This window comes from Triticum aestivum, chromosome 7D (genome assembly GCF_018294505.1).
Source record: "Triticum aestivum cultivar Chinese Spring chromosome 7D, IWGSC CS RefSeq v2.1, whole genome shotgun sequence".
Classification (NCBI taxonomy): Eukaryota; Viridiplantae; Streptophyta; class Magnoliopsida; order Poales; family Poaceae; genus Triticum; species Triticum aestivum.
This window is the reverse complement of record NC_057814.1, coordinates 229,648,656-229,670,054: the sequence shown is the minus strand read 5'-3', so window position 1 is coordinate 229,670,054 and position 21,399 is coordinate 229,648,656. Positions and strand designations below refer to the sequence as shown.

Sequence of the window (21,399 nt, the reverse complement as noted above, 5' to 3'; positions counted from 1 at the left end):
CTTTGCTGTCTGCCAGCGGACGGCAAAGTAACCAAATAGGCTAGCCAGTGCCCCAGGTTGCATAGTTAGCTGCCACGTGGCAGCTTTGCCGTCTGCTGGTGGATGGCAAAGCTCTTTGCCGTCCGCCAGCGGACGGCAAAGAGCCTGCATAGCCCCTGTTTATTTTTCTCTTTTTGTTATATCCTTGCTTTTTCAAAAGACATAAATTATATATATAGTTTCAACCTCAAACATAGCCCATGTATCCATCATCTAGCAGTCCATCAACGCAACATAACACATAGGGTATTAAAACGTGCAATACATACATAGTTTCACGGAGTTCATCAACATACATACATAGTTTCACAGAATTATTCAACATACATTGTTTCTCAACACAAAATCATATCAGAAACTAAAACTAGCAGTCCATCAATCCACCTTCCATGAAGTGAATCAAATCTGCAAAAATGGGAGTAAGCAAGTTAGAAGAAGAAGAAGAAGAAGACTTGAAGAAGAAGAAGAAGAAGAGTAGAAGAAGAAGAAGAAGAAGAAGGTTTTTACCCTTTTCCTTCTCATTCTTCTTCTTCTTCTTCTTTCTTTTTCTTCTCTTTCTTCTTCTATTCTTTCTTTTTCTCCTCTTCCTTATTTTTCTTCTTCGTATTCCTTATTTGTGTCATTTTAGAGATTACATAGGTAATTATGCCATTTTTTAGCTAACTAAGCTTATTATGTCAATTTGGAGGAAAATAAGGTAAGTATAGGTCATTTTTGTGCTAACATAAGTAATTTTGGAGCTAACCTAGCTAAAATGGATCATATTGGAGCTAACCTAGGTAAACTTGGTCATTTTGGAGATAACCTAGGTAAAATGGATCATATGGGAGCTAACTTAGCATATTAGAATAACTTAGCATATTAGAGATAACTTAGCATATTAGAGATAACTTAGCATATTAGAGCTAACTTATGTCATTTCGGAGGAAACAAAGCTAAGTATAGATCATTTTGGAGATCTGACATACCTGACATAGTTCACTCCTCCTTCTTCTCCTTCTCCTTCCTCATCCTGATGTGCCAAGAGCGGCGAGGCAGTGGAGGCAGTGGGATGTTGTCTTCTACCACAATTGGCATGGTCATGTCGCCTGGCTGGGGGATCGCCGGCGCCACCACCATCGCGAGGTCATTCTCAGGCACCGCCACCATCGCGAGGCCATCTTCAGGCAGCACCATCGCTAGGTCATCCTCAACCACCACCATCTCTTGCCCATCGGTAAGCCACCAACATCTCTTGCCCATCGTCAGCCACCACCATCGCTAGGTCATCCTCAGCCACCACCATCTCTTGCCCATCGTCAGCCAGCACCTCCTCATCCCCACTCTGCTCCTCTTCTTCCCCACTCCATTCCGGATCATCCTCGCTGTTGCTTTTGCTGTAGCCAGAGTCGCTGCTGCTGCTCCCATTTCCTGACCAAATGCAACAATGACCATTAACAATCGATGTGAGACAAAGCCAAATGTAGAGGAAGAAGAGGCAGAACGTACTAGCATCATCGTCATCCTGGTAGCGCATGCGACACATAGTCGTGTTGAACACCTTCATGGTGAGCATGGCGTCGCCGTTGTACCTGAAGAGAAGGAAGTACATGTGTTGCAGGTCATAGGCATAGTATAACTGCTCCCAGCCACGACACAGGTACATGTGGCTGTACCTGATCACCACCTCCACGTCCCAATGCCTACGAAGCGCACTGCCGGCCTATCGCAGCTTCACGTTCTTTGGCCGATGGCCGTCCAGCATCTTCATAAAAGTGTCAGGCAGCCTCTGCAGTTTGGGACAAGGAGTGATGTAGCAAACAGTAGAGTTATCATAATGAGATGGATGAAGGGGAGATCTCTCCTTTTATATACCTGCCTCCTGGAGGAAGTCCCAAGTATGATACTGAAGAACTCGAAAGCATCCAACTCGTACTCCGGTGTGGCAGAGCGGAGCCTGCGGTGGCGGCCTCCCCCCATCTCTGATAAGCAGCAGAAGAGACCAATTACTACCCTTAAAACATTATCATACAACATTATAGTAGCAGAAGTTTTGAGCAGAAGATAATCAACTACACAAAGTTATCATTTCACATTCAAAAAGCAATGCACTTGTGGACATATGATGGCAACATCTTGAACCCTTCAAAACTAGGGATTTCTTTATACATGAAACAAAACTGAAAATGTAAACCAAATTAACAAGTTGCAGTTACTTGGAGTAACATTTGGTTTTAATTTAATTATACTATGCAAGGGATGATATTGCTCAGATATGTGTGACAAAACTGAGAAACAAGTTTGAAGAGAGAATAACAAGCACTAGTGTTGGCACTCTACTTTGGGCAGTTAGTTAGTGGAAATTTTGCTAATAGAGATGCTTTGACTGATTTCCAGTTGCAGAATGCAGGTGTTTCAGCTATTGTATCTTAAGTTCTTAACAGACTCACAGTTGCAGAATGCAGGTGTTTCAGTCATGTAAGTTTGACCTTAATTAAGAGCCTCTGTTCATTTCAACAAAAGAAACTGACACTGTGTATTGCCAAATATCCAGTCGGACTGCACTGGATCTTCTAAGATTCGACTGCAATGCGTATAAGATATTCCCTATATGGAGAATTGCCAGTGATGAAGATTTTTCTGGAAGCAATCACTAGTGTAAACCGAACTTTCAAAGAGAGGCAAGTAAGTAAGACGAGCAACAACTCGAACTGAAATAGATGAAACTACAACTTGTGGCAAGGAAGCTTAGCTCAAGCAAACAAGAGCCTCTAGCTAGCTGAAGTGAACTAGCTAACAACATCCTCTTCTAAACATCAGGTAAAACTCGCCAGAAAACAAATTAGGAGAATAAACTGCCACGCATTTATTAGTCAGCTAGAACAAGCTTAGAAAGAGGAAACAACATGCTTGGATTGCTAATTAAGTAGCAAGTACTAAAATGGCCAATAGATAAAAGAACAATATAATTCTTCAGTCCAGGAAAAAAGAAACATCACGTGGATCAAACAGTTAGCACATATTTCGAACGCGTATCAAAATGACTTTTGATAATCTTAAAATCACATGCACATTAGTCACTTTCTTCAGAATGGAAGGATATCAACACAAGCATAGATTTCATGCAACTATATACCAGTGCGGGGAGCACACATACTTGAGGGCGACGAGCGATCGAGGTCAAGGTTGGGGTGGCGCGGGGCCGAGGAGGGGGTCGCCGGCGCGGCGGCGGCAGCGCGGCGACGGGGTTGGCGCGGGGGCGGAGAGGGGGTCGCCGGGGCGGCGCGGTGATGTGGGTGGCGCGGGGTGGCGGCGACACGGGGGCGGGGCGGCCGGCGACGTGTTGGGGAACATAGTATTTCAAAATTTTCCTACGATCACGCAAGATCTATCTAGGAGAAGCATAGCAACGAGCGGGGAGAGTGTGTCCACGTACCCTCGTAGACCGAAAGCGGAAGCGTTAACTAACGCGGTTGATGTAGTCGAACGTCTTCGCGATCCAACCGATCAACTACCGAACGCACAACACCTCCGCGATCTGCACACGTTCAGCTCGGTGACGTCCCTCGAACTCTAGATCCAGCTGAGGCCGAGGGAGAGTTTCGTCATCACGACGGCGTGGTGACAGTGATGATGAAGTTACTAACGCAGGGCTTCGCCTAAGCACTACGACAATATGACCGAGGTGGAAATCTGTGGAGGGGGGCACCGCACATGGCTAAGAAATCAACATGTGTGTCTATTGGGTGCCCCCTGGCCACGTATATAAAGGAGGGGAGGGAAGAGGTGGCCGACCCTAGGAGGGCGCGCCAAGTGTGGGGAATACTACTAGGACTCCCCAGTCCAAGTAGGATTCCCCTCCTCTTTCCTATTCCTAGTAGGAGAAGGAGGGAAGGAGGAGGAGGGGAGAAGGAAGGAGGGCGGCGCCGCCCCCTCCTAGTCCAATTCGGACCAGCCCATGGGGGGGGGGGGGCGCACGGCCACCCCTTGAGGCCCTTCTCTCCTTTCCCGTATGGCCCATTAAGGCCCACTACTTCCCCCGGCGAATTCCCGTAACTCTCCGGTACTCCGAAAAATACCCGAATCACTCGGAACCTTTCCGATGTCCAAATATAGCCTTCCAATATATAGATCTTTACGTCTCGACCATTTCGAGACTCCTCGTCATGTCCGTGATCTCATTCGGGACTCCGAACAACCTTCGGTCATCAAATTACAAATTGTCATCGAACGTTAAGCGTGCGGACCCTACTGGTTCGAGAACTATGTAGACATGACCGAGACACATCTCCGGTCAATACCCAATAGCGGAACCTGGATGCTCATATTGGCTCCTACATATTCTACGAAGATCTTTATCGGTCAAACCACATAACAACATACGTTGTTCCCTTTGTCATCGGTATGTTACTTTCGCGAGATTTGATCGTCGGTATCATCATACCTAGTTCAATCTCGTTACCGACAAGTCTCTTTACTCGTTCCGTAATGCATCATCCCGCAACTAACTCATTAGTCACATTGCTTGCAAGGCTTATAGTGATGAGCATAACCGAGAGTGCCCAAAGATACCTCTCCGACAACCGGAGTGACAAATCCTAATCTCTATCTATGCCAACTTAACAAACACCATCGGAGACGTCTGTAGAACATCTTTATAATCACCCAGTTATGTTGTGATGTTTGATAGCACACTAAGTGTTCCTCCGGTATTCGGGAGTTGCATAATCTCATAGTCATAGGAACATGTATAAGTCATGATGAAAGCAATAGCAATAAACTTAACGATCATAGTGCTAAGCTAACGGATGGGTCTTGTCCATCACATCATTCTCTAATGATGTGATCCCGTTCATCAAATGAAAATACATGTCTATGGCTAGGAAACTTAACCATCTTTGATTAACGAGCTAGTCAAGTAGAGGCATACTAGGGACACTCTGTTTGTCTATGTATTCACACATGTACTAAGTTTTCGGTTAATACAATTCTAGCATGAATAATAAACATTTATCATGATATAAGGAAATATAAATAACAACTTTATTATTGCCTCTAGGGCATATTTCCTTCAGTCTCCCACTTGCACTAGAGTCAATAATCTAGTTCACATCGTCATGTGATTTCACACCAATAGTTCACATCTTTATGTGATGAGTTCACATCTCCATGTGACTAATACCCAAAGGGTTTACCAGAGTCAATAATCTAGTTCACATCGCTATGTGATTAACACCCAAAGAGTGATCATGTTTTGCTTGTAAGAGAAGTTTAGTCAACGGGTCTGCCACATTCAGAGCCGTATGTATTTTGCAAATTTTCTATGTCTACAAGGCTCTACACGGAGCTACTCTAGCTAATCGCTCCCACTTTCAATATGTATCTAGATCGAGACTTAGAGTCATCCAGATCGATGTCAAAGCTTTGCATCGACGTAACTCTTTACGACGAACTCTTTGTCACCTCCATAACCGAGAAACATTTCCTTATTGCACTAAGGATAATTTTGACCGTTGTTCCGTGATCCACTCCTGGATTACTATTGTACCCTCTTGCCAAACTCATGGTGAGCTACACAATAGGTCTGGTACACAGCATAGCATACTTTATAGAACCTATGACTAAGGAATAGGGAATGACTTTTCATTCTCTTTCTATTTTATGCCATGGTCGGGTTTTGAGTCTTTACTCAACTTCACACCTTGCAACACAGGCAAGAACTCCTTCTTTGACTGTTCCATTTTGAACTACTTCAAAAACTTGTCAAGGTATGTACTCCTTGAAAAAGTTTATCAAGCGTCTTGATCTACCTCTATAGATCTTGATGCTTAATATGTAAGCAGCTTTACCGAGGTCTTTCTTTGAAAAACTCCTTTCAAACACTCCTTTATGCTTTCCAGAAAATTCTACATTATTTCCGATCAATTATACGTCATTCACATATACTTATCAGAAATTTTGTAGTGCTCCCACTCACTTTCTTGTAAATACAGGCTTCACCGCAAGTCTGTATAAAACTATATATGCTTTGATCAACTCATCAAAGCGTATATTCCAACTCCGAGATGCTTGCACCAGTCCATAGATGGATTGCCGGAGTTTGCACACTTTGTTAGCACCTTTAGGATTGACAAAACCTTCTTGTTGTATCATATACAACTCTTCTTTAAGAAATCTGTTAAGGAATGTAGTTTTGACATCCATTTGCCAGATTTCATAAAATGTGGTAATTGCTAACATGATTCGGACAAACTTAAGCATCGCTATGAGTGAGAATATCTCATCGTAGTCAACACCTTGAACTTGTCGAAAACTTTTTTCGACAATTCGAGCTTTGTAGATAGTAACACTACTATCAACGTCTGTCTTCCTCTTGAAGATCCATTTATTCTCAATGGCTTGCCGATCATCGGGCAAGTCCGCCAAAGTCCACACTTTGTTCTCATACATGGATCCTATCTCAGATTTCATGACCTCAAGCCATTTTGTGGAATCTGGGCTCATCATCGCTTCCTCATAGTTCGTAGGTTCGTCATTGGTCTAGTAACATGACTTCCAGAAAGGATTACCGTACCACTCTGGTGCGGACCATAATCTGGTTGACCTACGAGGTTCGGTAGTAACTTGATCTGAAGTTTCATGATCATCATCATTAGCTTCCTCACCAATTGGTGTAGACTGGAACTGATTTCTGTGATGAACTACTTTCCAATTCGGGAGAAGGTACAATTACCTCATCAAGTTCTACATTCCTCCCACTCACTTCTTTCGAGAGGAACTTTTTCTCTAGAAAGGATCCATTCTTAGCAACGAATATCTTGCCTTAGGATCTGTGATAGAAGGTGTACACAATAGTTTCCTTTGGGTATTCTATGAAGACGCATTTCTCTGATTTGGGTTCGAGCTTATCAGGTTGAAACTTTTTCATATAAGCATCACAGCCCCAAACTCTAAGAAATGACAGCTTAGGTTTCTTGCTAAACCACAGTTCATATGGTGTCGTCTCAAAGGATTTAGATGGTGCCCTATTTAGCGTGAATGCGGCTGTCTCTAATGCATAACCCCAAAACGATAGTGGTAAATCGGTAAGAGACATCATAGATCGCACCATATCTAATAAAGTACGGTTACGACGTTCGGACACACCATTACGCTGTGGTGTTCCAGGTGGCGTGAGTTGTGAAACTATTTCACATTGTTTCAAATGAAGACCAAACTCGTAACTCAAATATTTGCCTCCACGATCAGATCGTGGAAACTTTATTTTCTTGTTACGATGATTTTCCACTTCACTCTGAATTCTTTGAACTTTTCAAATGTTTTAGACTTATGTTTCATCAAGTAGATATACCCATATCTGCTCAAATGATCTGTGAAGGTTAGAAAATAATGATACCCGCCGCGAGCCTCAACACTCATCGGACCACATACATCAGTATGTATTATTTCCAACAAGTCTGTTGCTCGCTCCATTGTTCCGGAGAATGGAGTCTTAGTCATCTTGCCCATGAGTCATGGTTCGCAAGCATCACGTGATTCATAATCAAGTGATTCCAAAAGCCCATCAGCATGGAGTTTCTTCATGCGCTTTACACCAATATGACCTAAACGGCAGTGCCACAAATATGCTGCACTATCATTATCAACTTTGCATCTTTTGGCATCAATATTAAGAATATGTGTATCATTATGATCGAGATTCAATAAACCATTTATATTAAGTGTATGACCATAGAATGTTTTATTCATGTAAACAGAACAACAATTATTCTTTGACTTAAATGAATAACCGTATTGCAATAAACTTGATCCAATCATATTCATGCTCAACGCAAACAGCAAATAACATTTATTTTGGTCCAACACTAATCTCGAAGGTAGAGGGAGTGTGCGATGGTGATCTTATCAACCTTGGAATCATTTCCAACACACATCGTCACTTTGCCCATAACTAGTCTGTGTTCATTCTGCAACTCTTGTTTTTAGTTACTACTCTTAGCAACTAAACCAATATCAAATACTGAGGGGTTGCTATAAACACTAGTAAAGTACACATCAATAACATGTATATCAAATATACTTTTGTTCACTTTGCCATCCTTCTTATCCGCCAAGTATCTAGGGCAGTTCCACTTCCAGTGACCATTTCCTTTGCGGTAGAAACACTCAGTTCTAGGCTTGGGTCTAGCTTAGAGCTTCTTCATGGGAGCAACAACTTGCTTGCTATTCTTCTTTGAAGTTCCTCTTTCTTTCCATTTGCCCTTTTCTTGAAACTAGTGGTCTTGTTAACCATCAACACTTGATGCTATTTCTTGATTTCCACCTTCGCCGATTTCAGCATTGCGAAGAGCTTGGGAATTACTTTCGTCATCCCTTGCATATTATAGTCCATCACTAAGTTCTAGTAACTTGGTGATAGTTACTAGAGAACTTTGTCAATTACTATCTTATCTGGAAGATTAACTCCCACTTGATTCAAGCAATTGTAGTACCCAGACAATCTGAGCACATGCTCACTTGTTGATCTATTCTCCTCCATCTTCTAGGCAAAGTACTGTCAGAGGTCTCATACCTCTCGACACGGGCATGAGTATGAAATACCATATTTAACTCTTAGAACATCTTATATGCTCTATGGTGTTCAAAACATTTTTGAAGTCGGTTCTAAGCCGTAAAGCATGGTGCACTAAACTATTTAAGTAGTCATCATACCTAGCTTTGTCAAACGTTCATAACGTGTGCATCTGCTCCTACAATAGGTCTGTCACCTAGCGGTGCATCAAGGACATAATTCTTCTATGCAGAAATAAGGATAATCCTCAGATCACGGACCAAGTCCGCATCATTGCTACTATCATCTTTCAACTTATTTTTCTCTAGGAACATATAAAAAATAAACTAGAAGCTACATCGAAAGCTATTGATCTACAACATAGATATGCAAATACTATCAGGACTAAGTTCATGATAAATTAAAGTTCAATTAATCGTATTACATAAGAACACCCACTTAGATAGACATCCCTCTAATCATATAAGTGATCACGTGATCCATATCAACTAAACCATGTCCGATCATCACGTGAGATGGAGTAGTTTTCAATGGTGAACATCACTATGTTGATCATATCTACTATATGATTCACGCTCGACCTTTCCGTCTCAGTGTTCCGAGGCCATATCTGCATATGCTAGGCTCGTCAAGTTTAACCTGAGTATTCTGCGTGTGCAAAACTGGCTTGCACCCGTTGTATGTGAACGTAGAGCTTATCACACCCGATCATCACGTGGTGTCTCGGCACGACGAACTGTAGCAACGGTGCATACTCAGGGAGAACACTTATACCTTGAAATTTAGTAAGAGATCATCTTATAATGCTACCGCCGTACTAAGCAAAATAAGATGCATAAAAGATAAACATCACATGCAATCAAAATAAGTGATATGATATGGCCATCATCATCTTGTGCCTTTGATCTCCATCTCCAAAGCACCGTCCTGATCACCATCTTCACCGGCTTGACACCTTGATCTCCATCGAAGCATCGTTGTTGTATCGCCAACTATTGCTTCTACGACTATCGCTACCGCTTAGTGATAAAGTAAAGCAATTACATGGTGATTGCATTTCATACAATAAAGCGACAACCATATGGCTCCTGCCAGTTGCCGATAACTGTTACAAAACATGATCATCTCATACAAAAATTTACATATCATCATGTCTTGACCATATCACATCACAGCAAGCCCTGCAAAAACAAGTTAGACGTCCTCTACTTTGTTGTTGCAAGTTTTACGTGGCTGCTACGGGCTTAGCAAGAACTGTTCTTACCTACGCATCAAAAACCACAATGATTTTTCATCAAGTGTGATGTTTTAACCTTCAATAAGGACCGGGCGTAATCACACTCGATTCAACTAAAGTTGGAGCAACAGACACCCACTAGCCACCTGTGTGCGAAGCACGGCGGTAGAACCAGTCTCATGAACGCGGTCATGTAATGTCGGTCTGGGCCGCTTCATCCAACAATACCGCCGAATCAAAGTATGACATGCTGGTAAGCAGTATGACTATTATCGCCCACAACTCTTTGTGTTCTACTCGTGCATATAACATCTACGCATAGACCTGTGATACGTCTCCAACGTATCTATAATTTTTGATTGTTCCATGCTATTATATATTCTGTTTTGGATGTTTAATGGGCTTTATTATACACTTTTATATTATTTTTGGGACTAACCTATTAACCGGAGGCCCAGCCCAAACTGATGTTTTTTTGCCTATTTCAGTTTTTCATAGAAAAGGAATATCAAACGGAGTCCAAACGGAATGAAACCTTCGGGAGAGTTATTTTTGGAACAAACGTGATCCAGAGGACTTGGAGTGGACGTCAAGAAATCACCGAGGAGGCCACGAGGCAGGGGGCGCGCCTACCCCCCTGGGCGCGCCCTCCACCCTCATGGGCCCCTCTTGGCTCCACCGACCTACTTCTTCCTCCTATATATACCTACGTACCCCCAAACCATCGAAGGGCACCATGAAAACCTAATTCCACCACCGCAACCTTCTGTACCCGTGAGATCCCATCTTGGGGCCTTTTCCGGCGCTCCGCCGGAGGGGGCATTGATCACGAAGGGCTTCTACATCAACACCATAGCCTCTCCGATGATGTGTGAGTAGTTTACCTCAGACCTTCGGGTCCATAGTTATTAGCTAGATGGCTTCTTATCTCTCTTTGGATCTCAATACAAAGTTCTCCTCGATTCTCTTGGAGATCTATTTGATGCAACTCTTCTTTTTGCGGTGTGTTTGTCGAGATCCGATGAATTGTGGGTTTATGATCAAGATTATCTATGAACAATATTTGAATCTCCTCTAAATTCTTTTATGTATGATTGGTTATCTTTGCAAGTCTCTTCGAATTATCAGTTTGGTTTGGCCTACTAGATTGATCTTTCTTGCAATGGGAGAAGTGCTTAGCTTTGGGTTCAATCTTGCGGTGCTCGATCCCAGTGACAGTAGGGGAAACGACACGTATTGTATTGTTGCCATCGAGGATAAAAAGATGGGGTTTATATCATATTGCATGAGTTTATCCCTCTACATCATGTCATCTTGCTTAAAGTGTTACTCTGTTCTTATGAACTTAATACTCTAGATGCATGCTGGATAGCGGTCGATGTGTGGAGTAATAGTAGTAGATGCAGGCAGGAGTCGGTCTACTTTGTCACGGACGTGATGCCTATATACATGATCATACCTAGATATTCTCATAACTATGCTCAATTCTATCAATTGCTCGACAGTAATTCGTTTACCCACCGTAATACTTATGCCATTTTGAGAGAAGCCATTAGTGAAACCTATGGCCCGCGGGTCTATTTTCCATCATATTAATCTCCCGTCAACAAGCTATTTCTGTCACCGTTTATTTTGCTTTCTTTACTTTTAGTCTTTATCATAAAAATACCAAAAATATTATCCTATTATCTCTATCAGATCTCACTCTCGTAAGTGACCGTGAAGGGATTGACAACCCCTTTATCGCGTTGGTTGCGAGGTTCTTATTTGTTTGTGTAGGTGCGTGGGACTTGAGTGTGGCCTCCTACTGGATTGATACCTTGGTTCTCAAAAACTGAGGGAAATACTTACGCTACTTTACTGCATCACCCTTTCCTCTTCAAGGGAAAACCAACGCAGTGCTCAAGAGGTAGCAACCTGGCTCGGATGCCACTGTTGGGGAACGTAGTATTTCAAAATTTTCTATGATCACGCAAGATCTATCTAGGAGAAGCATAGCAACGAGCGGGGAGAGTGTGTCCACGTACCCTCGTAGACCGAAAGCGGAAGCGTTAAGTAACGCGGTTGATGTAGTCGAACGTCTTCGTGATCCAACCGATCAAGTACCGAACGCACGGCACCTCCGCGATCTGCACACATTCAGCTCGGTGACGTCCCTCGAACTCTAGATCTAGCTGAGGCTGAGGGAGAGTTTCGTCAGCACGACGGTGTGGTGACGGTGATGATGAAGTTACCGACCCAGGGCTTCGCCTAAGCACTACGACAATATGACCGAGGTGGAAATCTGTGGAGGGGGGCACCGCACACGGCTAAGAAATCAACTTGTGTGTCTATGGGGTGCCCCACGGCCACGTATATAAAGGAGGGGAGGGAAGAGGTGGCCGGCCCTAGGAGGGCGCGCCAGGTGTGGGGAATCCTACTAGGACTCCCTAGTCCAAGTAGGATTCCCCTCCTCTTTCCTATTCCTAGTAGGAGAAGGAGGGCAGGAGGAGGAGGGGAGAAGGAAGGAGGGGGGCGCCGCCCCCTCCTAGTCCAATTCGGACCAGCCCATGGGGGGCACCCCTTGAGGCCCTTCTCTCCTTTCCCGTATGGCCCATTAAGGCCCACTACTTCCCCCGGCGAATTACCGTAACTCCCGGGTACTCCGAAAAATACCCGAATCACTCGGAACCTTTCTGATGTCCGAATATAGCCTTCGAATATATCGATCTTTACGTCTCGACCATTTCGAGACTCCTCGTCATGTCCGTGATCTCATCTGGGACTCCGAACAACCTTCGGTCATCAAATTACAAATTGTCATCGAAGGTTAAGCGTGCGAACCCTACTGATTCGAGAACTATGTAGACATGACCGAGACACATCTCCGGTCAATAACCAATAGTGGAACCTGGATGCTCATATTGGCTCCTACATATTCTACGAAGATCTTTATCGGTCAAACCGCATAACAACATACGTTGTTCCCTTTGTCATCGGTATGTTACTTGCTCGAGATTCGATCGTCAGTATCATCATACCTAGTTCAATCTCCTTACCGGCAAGTCTCTTTACTCGTTCTGTAATGCATCATCCCGCAACTAACTCATTAGTCACATTGCTTGCAAGGCTTATAGTGATGAGCATTACCGAGAGGGCCCAGAGATACCTCTCCGACAATCGGAGTGACAAATCCTAATCTCGATCTATGCCAACTCAACAAACACCATCAGAGACACCTGTAGAGCATCTTTATAATCACCCAGTTACGTTGTGATGTTTGATAGCACACTAAGTGTTCCTCCGGTATTCGGGAGTTGCATAATCTCATAGTCATAGGAACATGTATAAGTCATGATGAAAGCAATAACAATCAACTAAACGATCATAGTGCTAAGCTAACGGATGGGTCTTGTCCATCACATCATTCTCTAATGATGTGATCCCGTTCATAAAATGACAACACATGTCTATGGCCAGGAAACTTAACCATCTTTGATTAACGAGCTAGTCAAGTAGAGGCATACTAGGGACACTCTGTTTGTCTATGTATTCACACATTTACTAAGTTTCCGGTTAATACAATTCTAGCATGAATAATAAACATTTATCATGATATAAGGAAATATAAATAACAACTTTATTATTGCCTCTAGGGCATATTTCCTTCACGAAGGGGGTGGGGCGGGGCGGCGGCGGCTCGTTCACGGGGCGGAGAGAGGGGTCGGGCGCGGGCGCGTGTTTGATTTTTAGTTAGGGCACGGTTCTTTGTCGTCTGCTAGCAGATGGCGAAGAGCCTAGCTACCGGACGCCAGTTTGTGCACTTTCTTTGCCGTCTGCTAGCGGACGGCAAAGAAAGTGGCCGTTAGGTGGCTCTCGCTAGTGGCCCACCCTCCCTCTTTGCCGTCAGCGAGCAGACGACAATGCATCTATGCCGTCAGCTAGCTGACGGCAAAGAGCCGGCTGACGACAAAGAGCCGGCTGACGGCAAACAATATCTTTGCCCTCAGCTTATTCATTGCCGTCAGTTTCAATTAACCTTATGGCAAAGACCTTCTTTGCCATCAGCTAGCTGACGGCAAAGAGCCAGCTAACGGCAAAGATCCTGATTCTAGTAGTGATTACCTCATTCATGGCAGCCACACCATCTCTTTCTGCCTCTAGTAGAGCCTCAAGAACTATAATATCTGTGCTCAGACTGCTCTCTGGCGGTGTTGCCTCTGAACTGCTACCATCTGGTAACATGGATGGCGCACTGCTTTCACAAATAGATTCTGGGGTTGTACATTGTGTCCTAGTGTGAACGGCATCCTGAAAGGCTTCCGCTGGACATAAGTAAGAGATAGTTATCGCATGATCTAGGCAGTAAGCTTACATGGTAAATGACATACGAATTATTGCCGAGCATGGCAAGCTATATTTAAATGGTTCGAAGCAGCATCAGCCGAAAAGAAATTAAAAATGGTAAGATGAAACTAGGGATGTAAGTGGCAAATAAACGACATCCGCCAGTCCCATCTAGTTAGTTTTTCCTAGATTCCTAGTTCATTTTCCTTAAAAAACAAAAACTCTTTTGAACTATCATACCACTAGTGGACTTTAATCGGGATTAAACGGGACCCAGTTGACATCCCTAGTTGAAAGGGAGTGTACCACCGCTATATTTAAGTTGCCAATGCATCTAACAGTTGAAATAATCTGAGAAAGCACTTAACAGTGTGGCCTCATATAAACTACGGAGACAGTCTTGTGATGAAGTTCATAGGAAAAGTTAAGGACTCAAATGAACTAGGCATGCATTTTTTATGATAGTACAGCAGACACTGCTGACATATTGGCCAACTCAGGTATAGCCTAACAAGTAACAAACAAGCATTCGAATCAAGCAATACAGCAAAGCACACAACTGAACTATTTGTAATTCTTTAGAATTACAGGTTGAGGGCACAAGCCAAAAAAGCAGCCCACACACATTACATTTTACATGTACTAAAACACACTAGCTTAGCATATGTTGCTGTGAAGCCTCGCTGCTGTTGCAATGTTCTTTGAAGATATCGTCAGCATCCCGTGGTTGCAAATCTAGTTGTTGTAGTTTATTCTGCACCCTCTATTTAGGTAAAATTAATTTTAATTGCATGCACTGGTTCGAATTGATCATCAATGGTTCATCTAAAGTAATCACTACAACAAGAACGGAAAATTGGATCTTTTGCCCCACTTTACTTCCCACTTAGATAATTTGCCCTCCCTCCCCGAGAGGCTGCCGGGTGGGGCCGGGGCCACTGGTCATTGAGACAACCCTGGGGCAAATCATCTAACCCCTTGTAAAGTGGGGCAAATCATCTAATCTCCCCCAGACTTATAGCTAACCTCCTTGTTCCCTGAGAAAAAATCTATCCCCGTGCGGCCGTGCCCACCTCCCACACCACCGTCCCCGTCCAAATATCACGCAGCCCATGTCAAAAAATTATACTGTACTAGATCATTGACGGCGCGCGTTGCCACGCCCATCTATTTATACGATAAAATTATCAAAAATTTATAAAATCAATGTCACATTAAACACATTAAATTTGCATGAACACAAAGATATATTATTCAAGGGAAATCTCAAGGTTCACTGATGCAAATGGCTTGGTATAAAAAATAAACATATATTATTCACTGATACACAACAATGTTTGTAGTAATTACAACTAATCAGTACCAAGACATAAACAGCAGAAAAATAAGCATGTAAGGCTCCTTCAGAGGTAATATTCCAGTCATCCTAGAAGCTCGGAAATATGTATGGGATTAACATGGATCCTGGAATAAGATTCCAAATGGTAACCAAGAGCTTAGTGCAATACAAGCAGAAGATCTACACGAGGAAGTTTTGCCCTATATCCTTGGCAAAGCTAATTTAATTATGCGAGTGTGCTTTGTTTCCTTGTTTATCGTACTCTGGGTATATTTCTATCGAATTAATTGAGCATAATACAATCCCAACAAAATGGAAGTTTGAGAAGGTAAATATTCTTATATCACAAATAAAAAATGGTATGATCAGTGAGCTATAAACCAATATAAAATATATCAAGAACAAAATTGATGTGGATGTTTCCTTGTTATATCTGACAAAACAGGAAGTCACGTGAAAATATTTCCTTGTTTCATGTGACGGTTGGAAATTATTATTGTAATGCACTCAATCAATGGACTGCAAATTTATTTTTCTCCAGCAGCAAACAACATATATATTCGCAATCATGATGGGATTGGCAAGCCATATACTCCAGTGTCAAAAAACATCTTATATTTTGATACAAAGGGAGTATGTTTCAAGGCTCACCTGAAAACAAATATGATACACACAATGATTGTAATAATTGAATGGTAAAAGTAGGAAAGGACCTGGTAAAATTCAAGAATCAATACGAAATCTTTGCCAGGTAGAAATATTACGACAAGACACCCATATAAGATGTTCTGGCTGATGTAAATACATACCGATAATTGTCACAAAAAACAACAATTTAGGGCTCAGCAGCTGCGTCCACTTGGGTTTCTACATCCAGTGAGTTGCCAGCAAAGGGCTCTTGACACGAATTGGCATTATGTAAGAGTGAGCTGAAGCAGAACAAAAGAATTAAGCCTACAAACTAATTCAAAATGAAATCTCACATTTAGGATAGACCATGGTCTTAGTTTTTCAACCAATCGTAAGCTATCATACATATACCTCACAACTTCGCAACAATAGGATGATTTGAGTAGTAGTTTAGTGAAAAAATGAAAAACTTTGTTTTTTTAGTACAATACCATGTGAGATCGTTACTCTAGATTTTAGAGCTCTATGATTTGAGTGTAGTTGGCTAGTAGTCATGCTGGTTTCTGAGGGCTAAGTAGTAGATATATTGGAGTGCTCCAGTTTATTGATTTCATCTAGGGAGGCTGATATTTTTTTCTTTTGCAAGTGGGGAGGCTGATCTGTTCAAGAAGGCACCATCAAATATGTTTATTTATTGTGTGCATTGGTGGCATCCATGAGATCCCAATTACCAGAGCTGACCAAGAAACTCTTGAACATGATAATGGAAAATTAACCATTGATGAGATTGCGCATGTGATGGGACAAAAAAATGCGCTTCTAATAATTGGCTTACCAGGGTTGCTTTGCTTCCCAGACTTGAGGTTGTGTGCATCATAGCACGATGTGACTGACTAGAGAAGAGACATGGGCACTACCACGGCGGTGGCCTGGCACACAAATTAGTAATTAGTGCAGAGCGTTGAATAAGATGAACTACATATATGACAAAAACAAATAATAATTCATCTATAGCATGGTGATTAAGTATGCAGCAAATCAATCTGACTGGAATCAACACTAAATCTTGAGGTGACTAACTATGTAAAAAGATCTCTTCAGGCAAGGGGACGTACAGACAATGCCAAGGTGGCAGAACACAAATATTCACCCCGCGAGAGGAGAGGAATTGAGAGGGAGAGGGACTTGCTTTATGTCGTCACTTCACACCACCACAAGAGAAGGGCTTCATCACTGATTCACTGTCGTCTCATGCCGTTTAGGGTTCGCCGCCTTGGAATCAAGTGAACCAAGGGAAGAAGATCTGCAGCAGTGCAAGGACGATAAGGCGATGGCGACATGCCCGAAGGTTGGGAGGGAAGAAAGAACCTGCAGGGATGTCGGTGGCGATGCCGGCGCAACCCATTGGAATCCGGGGCGAGAGGGAGGAGGCTTGTTTCCGAGGTAGAGGAGGGGATCAATGGATGCGGAGAAGTGGATCCCCTCGAACGAAGCTCGCGTCAGCTGGATCCCTCGCGCGTGTCACGTCGGCTTCAGCCCCTCCCGCGCCGGATCCCCTTGCGCGCATCGCCTCGGTTCGGATCTCGCAGCTCGCGTCGCCTCGACTGATATGGCTTTTTCTTTGAAAGGTCATCGGCTAGACAGATAAATAAAGCCCAATCAACGCCAGGGCTCGGAAAAAGTCCCCAGAATAGCAGCCCATTAGGACAGGCAGCCCACGTCGCGGTAAGCCGACGCCGAAGCAGAGATCTGACGGTCAGAACCGATTCAGACGCGAAATCTGACGGCCGAAATTATCGGATGCGTGAGAGAGCTCGGTTTAGGCTCGGTTATACTGTCCTAAAATGTGCCATTTCCCCTGATTCCTCTCTCTCTCAACCCTGATGCTGCCGCCGCCACCTGACCGGCAGATCCGGCGCCGTACCACGGCCATCGCTCATAAGGTCCGGATTCCCCTGGTTCATCTCCTATCTTCCGCCACAGCGACGTTCACCACGCCCCTATTCACCACAGGTCGCCGGCGCGGCTCCCTCGCCCCTGGTTTGTATTCCCACTACGTCGCGCTGCAGTCGGCTCAGGCATGACGACGCTGCTCCGCCTCGGCTGTATTGACGGTTAACGTGTACTACAGGTTGGATCTGAAACACAGAGCCTTATAGGCCCGTAATGCATTTTAGCTGCTGATGCTTTTCCCCTTTTATTTTCAAGCTAAAACATCTCTGGTTTGGAGGATCTGGAAGAGCTTCAGGCTGCATCGACTTTGGCTTCAGAATGAAATTTCCGAGCTCTGCAAACAACTTCCAACATTGGAGTTGTACTCCATGACGGGGAGATTTGTGTCGGTCTAATTATTTGTTCCACTTGTCTCATCATGTGATTTTTCCCTTGCAATTTTTGTGCCTCTGAGATGTCTGCTAATAGTTTGTGAGTCTCTAAATACTTGCAGTAATCATTATTTTTGTATGAACTATCCTACACGTGAGGTTTCAATCTGTTGACAATAGATGCAGAAATAGATAAGATTGTGTAAACACCTTTAGCTTGCTTTGGCTGATTGTGTAAGCATTCACTTGCTTTAATTCCGGTCAGCTTCATGGGCAGAAGGATATGTACAGCTTACTGCATCACTGGTAAAAGTGGAGCAATCCATTCGCTTCCTTGATACACCCTCCCATGGTTAAGAAGGCCACTAATAACATGTCAGTTTACTTATCGCAGAATTCTTATTTAGTTGACATCCTTTATGTTTACACTAACTGGTCCAGTGATTCCATGTTAGAAGTGTGCCATCATATGTCTGTTTTATACAGTGTTAACTTTTGTCCAGACCCACATTTTGTACATTCATATAAGTATTGATGATCAGTTATTCAATGGAAGGACAAACGGTACATGATTAGCGAGCTGAGTGGTGACAAGGATGAAATTCTCTTGAGTGTATGATACTCCACATTGGCATCAAAGGCGCATGAGCAGTGTCCTTAAAACTTGGTAAGTATTGACAAAAAATGTTCAACCATTACTGCGGTTCCCAGATGCACAGCAGCGGTGCGGCGATTCCCATATGCACAAGGGTGGCGTGACGACTGCGAGATGTACAGAAGTGGCATGGCTGCTCTACAGTGATGGTTCGTATTGCAGCACCGTAAGTTAGTCATCTGCCTCATCCCGTACAATCCACTGAATCTAGTACCATAGCTCGGTTACCTAGGTTGATTTGTTCGTTCATAATTCTATAATGCCACATTGATGCATCTATGATTAGTGGTTTGCATTTATTGTGTTTTTCTGCGGCACTCTATGGGTTTGGGTTTCCCGTATGTCTATTGATTTAAACTTCTTGATAGGAACTTGGCCATATTCCTACTGTACAATGCAAGATGCAGCCGCTAGAAGCTATACAGGTATTACTAGGTGTAGTTGCAGTTCATTTTCTACTAGTATAGATGTTCAGCCAAGTAGGAAAAGTTAGATGCATGTACATGTACGAAACTGACTACACATTATTCAAGTTTGCAGCAATTTTTTCGTTGATTTTTTTTTAATTATTATTGAAAAGGTAGCTTTTCACAGTAGTCTTTTACTTCACATACTGAACCATCTTGCCTGACAAAGTTTATCAATTAACTGATTTATTGAACACCAAAATACACCATTTCCTCAGTATTTTAGATTATCTTAAGAGAGTTTGTATTTAGAGAACCATTTGGTCTAGAGACCTTTTTGTGAGCAATGATGTTCTGATGGCATCTCCATTCTAATCATGGTATTGGCCTATGGAGATCAAAGTTTGTCTATGGAGCAACTTTAATGTCAGTATACTTACGTTTGAAACCTTGGTTTGTGTTCTTCTAAATTACCAATACATATTAATATATGATGTATCTACAGGTTATAGAAACTGGATTGTTCCAGGCAGTGACGACGTTACATGATGACTGTGATGTCAAAGGACAACACATGGTTCAGGTTTGCCGCTTGTGTCTTACTACATTTAAGTGTAGTTTGTGTACATGTAATTTAAATTTATGGCTTTAAAATCATAGCTTATGAATCCTAGCACCAGCACTGGTTCCATGTCAATATTCTTGGCACTAAAATATAGAAGATCACTAGTGCCAAGTAGGAATTTGTATGAGGTAATTTTTAATTATAGTTCTGTCACCAGTACAAAGGAAATTGGACTATTAATTACAATTCTGGAATTATTTCTTATATACCATATGCCTATATTTTCCCCCTCCTAATTTGTACAAAATAACATTTTTCTTGCATGTGAAAAATTCTCATAGTGCTTCTGTGAGACAAGACTCTTTGCGGCTAGATTAGGTAAAACAATTCAACAAATACTGCATGTGTACATTACATTACCTCGCTTCCTATAAAACACTATTTCTATCAACATGATGAAACCTAATTATGGATTGAGATGATTTTGTTTAGTATAAGCTAATATCTATTTTTAGCTAAAGATCTGATACTGTCCAAGTCTAACTAGTCTGGGTTTTGTGTTAACGTATCACACCATATTCGCTCATGCTATTGTCGACCAGTCACATAAGTTTATTAGATATCAATTAGTTATGTAATTTAGTGCTTAAATAGTAACTGAAATACGTGACGCAATATGAAATGCTATCTAATTGTGCGTGGAGGTTCTATGTTATCAAACAATACGCGCTTAATAAGCTAGTGATTTGTACTTTTTCTTCCTTAAAGATGTACATGTAGTGCAAGTCGATGCTACATTAGCAAAATCTGACCAGTTGATACAGCCGCTAAAAAAGCTCAAATTATTGGTCATGCAGCCGTATTAATTATCGCATACCCTTCAACCTTTTTTTGTTTCTCTATTGACCTTTTTTTCTACCACAAGTTACTGATCTCATTTCTTTATTTTTTTAGATTCCTAAGATATTTTGACAATGCATGGCTCCGATGTTGATTGGAAGGTCGAGAATGGTGTTGCTGCTGGATAGTCTTATGTTATATTTTAGGATATCATTTCGAGTGCAAAAGTTTCAAACATCATTTTAGAATAGCTGCGACGTTGATTGAAACGTCTAGAATGGGGCTAGTACTAGTTATTATCACAATGTGTAATCTTTGATCATGTTCTTTGTAATGCAACAGAGCAAATATAATATATTAGACCTTTCTCTTCATTATACCGTGTCTCATATGCACTATCACCGTTGATCTTATCGTTTTGGATGGCAATATATAAAATACATGTTATGTCCATTTGGACATCCTTTCGTGCAGGGTGGCTAGCAA

The 21,399-nt window shown here is 42.5% G+C and overlaps 1 long non-coding RNA gene across 1 annotated transcript; it reads left to right on the top strand.

Moving 5' to 3' along the window:
* The first annotated feature begins 17,923 nt into the window (after positions 1-17,923).
* On the top strand, positions 17,924-21,287 carry LOC123167640 (uncharacterized). The gene is made up of 6 exons (XR_006484014.1): positions 17,924-18,065; positions 18,136-18,253; positions 18,331-19,267; positions 19,470-19,526; positions 20,014-20,091; positions 21,028-21,287. It is a non-coding gene; the product is annotated as an uncharacterized lncRNA (long non-coding RNA).
* The last annotated feature ends 112 nt before the right edge of the window (positions 21,288-21,399 follow it).